Source organism: Heterodontus francisci, unplaced genomic scaffold (genome assembly GCF_036365525.1).
Source record: "Heterodontus francisci isolate sHetFra1 unplaced genomic scaffold, sHetFra1.hap1 HAP1_SCAFFOLD_51_1, whole genome shotgun sequence".
Lineage (NCBI taxonomy): Eukaryota > Metazoa > Chordata > Chondrichthyes > Heterodontiformes > Heterodontidae > Heterodontus > Heterodontus francisci.
In genome coordinates this window covers 1,641,058-1,649,157 of record NW_027141937.1, presented here as the reverse complement: position 1 = coordinate 1,649,157, position 8,100 = coordinate 1,641,058, and the positions used below count along the sequence as shown (strand labels likewise).

Genomic DNA, 8,100 nt, shown 5'->3' with positions numbered 1-8,100 from the left:
TTCATGAGAAATTCGGTCATCACGACTTCGTCAGTGACCTAATGGTTCAGGTGTCTGAGTGATGTTAATCATGATGTGATGAAATGATTGTATGTTCCAGTCTTTCCGTGGTGGGTTTTCACACTGAGTAGAAACGGGTTGGACATGGTCTGGAAATGTTTCACACCGCTCCATTCCCAACTTCATTTACTGACAGAAGATATATTTCCATCATTACACAGCTGGCTGCACAGCCAGAAACTGTGCTGAAGGTGACAACTACACCTCTGCAACTGACAAGGTGGCAGAGAGGTTAAGGCGATGGACTGCTAATCCATTGTACTTTGCACACGTGGGTTCGAATCCCATCCTTGTTGTTAGTTTATGAATTCTTCAGTGTATTGTTTGTGTTGGTGGAGTTTATGTGCAAAGTCAGCCTCGAAACCTGTTCTTGTCAATGTCCAGACAGTGATTCCACCATGAGTTATACTTTATTAAAATTGAGACAGACAATTGGAATTCTTCACCCAAACTGCACTGGAATGAAGATCAAATAGGGATCACGAAACGGAGCAGGATTTTTCCTCCCCTCCTTCCTTCCATCTTTACTTTCTCTGGATTTGCACCAAGTGAAAGACAAATGGGAAAAGCAAATGGTGAGGGAGCAGATGCCGAAAATTATCCTTTGGCAAGAAATTTATTTTCAAATTTTCTTGATAGATTAAGTGAGTGAGCTATGCTTTGGCAGATGGAGTTTAAAATGAGGGGTCATCTACTACCTACGATAGATCAGAGTGTTTTTTTGTAAGAGGTGAGACGTTAGAAACGGCGGAGGAGCAGAGACCCGAATACTGAATTAATAAAAGCTAGTGGACTGGTAGAAAATAATGTGAAAAGTGAACAGAATCTGAAGATTGGAACTCATGTTGCAGTGATATAAAGCTCTGTGCTCCTGAAGTAAATGTCCAAGCCCAGATTGTGGGGAATCTGTGGAGAGTGATTTGGTTTTTATTCATTCTTGGGTGTGAGTATCGCTGTTAAGGCTAGCATTAATTACCCATTCCTATTGCCGTTGAGAAGGTGGTGGAGAGCTGCCTTCTTGAACTTATGCAGTCCATATGGTGCAGGAACACCCACAGTGCTATTGGGGAGGGAGTTCCAGGATTGTGACCCAACAACAGTGAAGAAATGTTGATATCGTTCCAAGTCAGGATGGTGAGTGACTTGGAGGGGAACCTGCAGGTAGTGAGTTCCCATGCATCTGCTGCCCTTGTCCTTCGAGGTGGTAGTGGTCACGAGTTTGGAAGGTGCTGTTGAAGAATACTTGGCGTGTTGCTGCAGTGCATATGGAGATGGTACACACTGCAGCCACTGTTTACTGGTTGTGGAGGGATTGAATGTTTAAGGTGGCGGGTGAGGTGCCGATCAAGTGCGCTGCTTTGTCCTGGATGGTGTTGAGCTTCTTGAGTGTTGTTGAGTGGGATGTATTCCATCACACTCCTGACTTGTGCCTTGTAGATGGTGGACAGGATTTGGGGTGTCAGGAGGTGAGATACTTGCTGCAGAATTCGTAATCTCTGACCTGCGCTTATAGCCACAGCATAGATGTGACTGGTCCAGTTACGTTTCTGGTCAAGATGTTGATGGTGGGGGATTTAACGATGATAATGCTTCTGAATATCAAAAGGTAGATTTTTTTTCTCTCTCATTGGAGATGTTCACTGCTTGGCACTTGTGTGGCCAGAAGGTTGCTTGTCACTTATCAGCTCAAGCCTGAATGTTGCTCAGGTCTTGCTGCTTGCAGGCACAGACTGCTTCAGTATCTGAAGAGTTGTGAATCATCATCTAACATTCCCACTTCTGACTTATGTTGAAGAGAAAGTCGTCAATGAAACAGCTGGGATGTTTGGGTCTACGACACTACCCTGAGAAACTCCTGAGGCAATGTCCTGGGCTGAGATGATTGGCCTCCACTAACCACAACATCTTGTTTTGTGCTAGGTATGACTTCAACAAGTGGAGGGTTTTCCCCCTGATTCCCATTGACTTCAATTTTGCGAGGGATCCTTGATGCCACACTCACTCAAGGGCAATCACTCTCACCTCTCCTCTGGAATTCCAGTCTTTCGTCTCTGTTTGGACCAAGCTGCAATGAGATCATAAGAACAGAAGATCGGAAGAACTCATAGCAGGAGTAGGCCATTAGGCCACTCGAGCTTGCTCCGCCATTCAATAGGATCATGGCTGACCTGATCATGACCTCAACCCCACTTTCTTGCCTGCCCACATACCCCTTGGCTCTCTTGTAGATAAAAATCTTGAAGACATTCAATGACCCAGCCTCCACTGCTCTCTGCGGTAAAGAATTCGAAAGATTAATGACCCTCTGAGAGAAGAAATACCTTCTTAAATGAAAAAGCCCTAAATCTGAAACTGTGTCTCCTAGTTCTAGATCCCACCACGAGAGGAAACATCCTCTCAGCATCTACCCTGTCAAGCCCCCTCAGAATCTTATATGTCTCAATACGTTCTCCTTTCATTTTTCTCAACTCCAATGAGTATCGGTCCAACCTGCTCAACTTTCCTCATAAGACAACACCTTCATCACAGGAATCAATCCAATGAACCTTCTCTGAACTGCCTCCAATGCAAGTATATCCCTCCTTAAATAAGGAGACCAAAACTGTACACAGTACTCTAGGTGTGGTTTCACCAGCACCATGTACATTTGTAGCAAGACTTCTCTACTTTTATACTCCATCCCCCTTGCAATAAAGGGTAACATTCCATTTGCCTTCCTAATTATTTGCTGCACTTGCATGGTAACTTTTTGTGATTCATGTACGAGGACACCCAGATCCTTCTACACCGCAGCATTCTGTAATCTCTCACAATTTAAATAATATTTTCCTTTTCTATTCTTCCTACCAAAGTGGATAACCTCACATTTTCCCACATTATACTCTATCTGCCAAATTATTTCCTGGAGCTGAGAGACCCTGGCAGAACCTAAATTGAGCATCGATGATCAGATTATTGCTAAGTGTGTGGTGCTTGATAGCACTGTTGATGACATCTTCCATCACTTTGCTGATGATTGATCGTAGACTGATGGGGCGGCAATTGGTCAGATTGGATTTGTCCTGCATTTTTTTTGTGGAGAGGGCACACTTGGGCAACTTTCCACATTGTCAAGTAGATGCCCGTGTTGTAGCTCTACTGGAACAGCTTGGCTGAGGGCGCAGCTAGTTCTGGAGCACAAGTCTTCAGTACAAGTGTGCAAGTGAGCAGAAAGGCATGGCACTATGCTTAATGGGAAATATAGCCAAGTTAGGAATAGTAGCTTTGCTGAGCTTTGATTTTAAGTGGCAGAAACCACAATGAAATAGTTAAAAGTAAAGGCAGAGCGTGTGAGACTGTAAGGACTAGCCGACACTGGTAATTGCAAAGACATCTGTTCTTTATGGCCTGATTGTGTGACTCCCTGTGGTTTGGAACAAATGGACTCCTCTGAATCAAATGATGTCCATCCCTGTGTGAGTGATAAGGAGTGCTCGGCCCCTCTTATCTTCGTGAACTGCCACTACTTGATGCAGCTGCAGACTGCATGAAACACTCAGGAATGTACACCTAACAGAGATAGCAGGATGCGCCGCAATTACTTGTCACAAGGTAGAGACAGACTCATGATCCATGCAGGGAGTGAGACTCGAATGATTATTGATGATTCCTATGCTCTTGCTAATTAGCTTGCTTGTCTGCTTTGTTTTATCTTGCTGGTACAAAACAATATTTTATTAGTAACAAGTATGTATTGAAAATGGAGTGTATTGTCACCTCAGTAACAGATGTACTGCATGTCACCACGTGGGTGAAGTCGAATTGTATCGCACTGATTGGTTAAACAAGGGGGTATAGCATGAATCTTAATATATAAACAGTAGTACCTGTATCAAAAAACTTCACTTACTCTAGTGGACCAGACAGACTCTGGGTGGAGTCAGTGTCGTTGCATTAGAGTAAGTCAGCCGGCTAAATGCGCAAATAAAGTAATTGATTTTACCGACACATCCGACTCAGTATATTTACTGAACCAGACTGAAGGCAAAAAGAACTCAGGTTTACACTAGAGCCGGAATGTTGTTAGGGCCCATAGTCTTTGCTGTTTCGAGTGCCTTCAGCTGTTTCTTGCCATTATGCGGAGTGAAGCAAATTGGCTGAAAACTGGAAGCTGTGATGCTGGGGACCTCAAGAGGCCAAGATGAATCATCCACTGAGCAATTTCTGACTGAAGATGGTTTCAAATGCTTCAGCTTTATCTTTTGCACTGACGTGCTCGGCTCCACCAACATTGAGGATAGGGATGTTTTTGGAGCCTCCTCATCTGGTTCGTTATTTAATTATCCTCCACCTTTCATGACTGGATACCTAGTTTCTCAGGGCAGTGTCCAAGGCCCAACCATCCTCAGCTCTTTCATTGATGGCTTTCTCTTCAACATAAGTCAGAAGTGGGAATGTTCGCTGATGATTCACAACTCCTCAGATACTGAAGCAGTCTGTGCCTGCAAGCAGCAAGACCTGAACAACATTCAGGCTTGAGCTGATAAGTGACAAGCAACATTCTTTGATCTGATCCTGAGGGAGATATCCGTGCGTGGAGTGGCGGGATGTATGGAGAGTGATTCTGAAGAGGATGTCTGAGCCTGGAGGGCAGAATCTGTGGAGAGTGGTCCTCAAAGGATGTCCGTGTCTGGAGATTTAGGATCTCTGAAGAGGGTCACCAAGCCCATAGTGCTGGGATCTATGGAGAGTGATCATGAAGTGGGTGTCCGAACCTGGAATGGCGGGATCTGTGGAGAGTGATCCTGAAGTGGGTGTCTGAGCCTGGAGGGCAGATATCTGTGGAGAGTGATCCTGATGAGTGTGTGTAAACCTGGAATGGAAGCTTTCTGTGGAGGTACAGGTGGAGGCTATTCATTCCCAGTATTTTATAAAGGTTTAGCATAACTTATATGTTTTTACTCTGTGCCTCTATTAATAAAGCCAAGTGTCCTGTTTGCTCTTAGCTACCTTTTCAACATTGGTGTACATTGTCTCTCTGCTCCTGCACCCAGTTTAGAATTGTAACCTTTCATTTATATGGCATTCTTCCTTCCAAATTGTATCACCTCACACTTCTCTGTGTAAAATTTCATCTGTTATGTGAAAGCCCATTTTACTATTTTTTTTTAAGTTCCCCTGAAGTGTGTTACTATCACTGGTATAGGACAAAATTCCTGAGCATTCTTTGATGCTATCTCCATAGACAGAGCAATCTTTTACGCGAGCTCAAATGTAGGATTTTGTGTGTTTAGTATCTTATTTCACCCACCAATCGAAGCACAAATATGTCACGTAAATCTTGTTCACTGCAGTCCCTGCTGCTGTTTGCTGCCTACATTTACAGACTTTTATCTCAACCTCGACACCATGTTCTCTAATATATTCAGGGGGCATCAGCAGAGAAAATGTTTACCAAGCGTGGCAAGTGCAAGGAAGTGTTTATTTACGTCATTATGTCATGAATATAATATACAAATACATTACATGTGTGAATCATCAAGATGTGTCTGAATAAATGGAACCCCGTTACAATAAACACTGTTACCTTTCATTGTTTCGCGGACAGGTTTGACGGCTTGATGTGTGTGATTCCCTCATTAATATGTTTGCACAAAGTTTGGGGAAAGACGAAAATATGAATAATTTATAGGGAAATCTTTTAAACATATTACCACATTTATCACTCACAAAGATCTGCAAACACATGGATTCCAAAAGAACCTGAGTACAAAATCACCTAAAATAAACACAGCCAGAGAGACTTGCAATAACCTGTAGCTCAGGGAAACTACATGATGTTATGGAAGTGATTCTGTTTCTTCTGTTAAAATATTTTTTGAAGAAGTCATAATCAAACTGAATAAATGTGGAACCAGTTCTTTTTCAAGAGAGCACCACAAGAGCCAACTTGGCAACTATGTGTTCTGTTTGTCACATAATTCAAGTTAAATATAGAACAGAAACCATGGTAACATGGAGATGTGGTGAGGGAAGTCATTCGCACCCCTTGATTGGACAAGCTCGGCAGCAGCAGCGTACACCTAAGACAGCAGAAAACTCACAAGCTTTTGGTTGTAGAGTCAGTGTGTTTTACCTGCTGGAGTGAGCAGCTGATAAAGTTAGCCTGAAGAAGTGTCAAGGAAGGAGAAAAGACCACAACCCAGCTTGTTTTCCAGAAAATCTTTAAAAGACCCTGCGAAGTCCACTGAGTTAATTCATCTTGTCGCATGTCTTTGAAGAAGGCCTGCTAAAATTAATTCTCAATGCCTTCTGAAAAGAACTGTTCTAAAATACCCTCGTGACCTGTCTACGTATACTCAGAAGTTAGACTGTATTCCAATTTTGGAGCAACGTATATCATCTGATGTTTTCTTCAAAAATGAGCAAGTAAACAGCCCAAGAGTTTTTTTTTGTGTTTGTAACATGTTGGAGAAATTTTCTTAGCTTTGCTAATTATTACTTAACTTCGTAGAAGCAGAAAAGCAGGAGACAGCTTGTAGCTAATCTAACCACAACCAACAGTCATAAAATGTAGACAGAGCAGCTAACCACAATCAGACGTTAAGGCCAGATATGGTGTCTGGAGTGGGCATTGAATTAAGGAACTAGCTTGTTATTGTTGAAACTGATGTTTTGCTGACCTCGGACCCTGCATGGTGCACCGTTACGTAGGCAGTCTTGTGGGTGCTTATCTAATTGTGAAACTGTTAGCTCTGCCTCTTTTATGCTATATTAGTCCACGGCGATCTGTAGCTTTTTGGGTGTAGCACTGGACCGCCTTTAGGTAAGGTGTGTTCCCCCATGATATCATGCAATAAAGTGTTTGTTCTCAACGTCTGAGTCCGGATAATTTGTTAAACAATTGGGCACAATCTGGATTTTCTCCAACAGTTTGGCATAGTTGGCAGGATCCCTGAGTTCACGGGATCCAAAAGAACCTAGTGAAAAAATAATCAACAGGATCAGGGGTAAGTCAACTTTTCTGCGACCCTGATATCCCAATCACCCAGCCTGAGCCGGAATTAAGAGGACAATTTGGTGCCACGTGAAGGCCAGGATTTAAATGGGCGAAGGGAACAAAGGGGTCAAGGAAGAATTGGCTGAAACCTGATCAGAAAAGGTCTAAAATTGAGTAAGTTAAGCTCACACATGGGAAGTGAGTAATTCTGCGAAGGGAAGTTGAAAAGTAGATAAGTGGAAAATCCAGTAAATTTAGGAATCTGGCATAGTCGGCTGGGCCGAATACCTGATCCCATTGAGTATACGAAGTTAACTCTCACACATGGGAAGTGAGTAAAATACGGTGACAAGATATGGGACAGAGATGACTGGGGCTGTAACTAAATTACCAAATTGACCCAACTGGCACGTTTTCGGGGCTCCTGAGTACACCCGCTGATCTGGCCCTAGAGAAAGATGCGGGTGACAAGAGTTGGAGAACGAAAGTACCGTTGACCTGAAGAGACAGGGATGAGCCGGTTAGCTGACCTTGAGAATTTAACATTAACTGCGCCTGTTTGTCTCCTTGTGTGTGGTTTTGTCTTTTGTTTGTGTTAATGTTGTTTATTCCATCGAAATTAACTCACAAAATTAGAAGGTTTTGAGAAAGTAGACGTAGGAGTGGACTCAACGGCTTCCAAGAAGGAAGGGTTGCCCCCGGGGACGAGTAATCCATGTCCTCTGGAGAATGGCGACCCACGTCCGTTTCCCCCCTCGAAGAAGACGCAGAAGCGCCACGGTAAATATGTGTTTTAAAGATAGGTATGTTTTAGAGTAAAACAAGTAACTATGTCTTTGATTCGACTGTGAGAATGTCGGAAGCTTCCGCGAATGAATTGAATATCTGGATTTTACAGTTTGTGTTCTGTAGAACTGACTGTCGTTAACTCTTTGTTGTCTGGCTTTAATGTTAAAAGCATGAGTCTATTAAGTTGTTTGGAATTGAATGAGTGTGAAAAGTGATTGTTGAGTGTGTTCATTTCGATTTAAGATTGTGCACCCAGGAATGGGATATAAAAT

The 8,100-nt window shown here is 42.9% G+C and overlaps 1 non-coding gene across 1 annotated transcript; it reads left to right on the top strand.

Moving 5' to 3' along the window:
- Nucleotides 1-274: 274 nt before the first annotated feature.
- Nucleotides 275-356, top strand: trnas-gcu (transfer RNA serine (anticodon GCU)). Its single transcript has one exon. It is a non-coding gene; the product is annotated as a tRNA-Ser (tRNA).
- The last annotated feature ends 7,744 nt before the right edge of the window (nucleotides 357-8,100 follow it).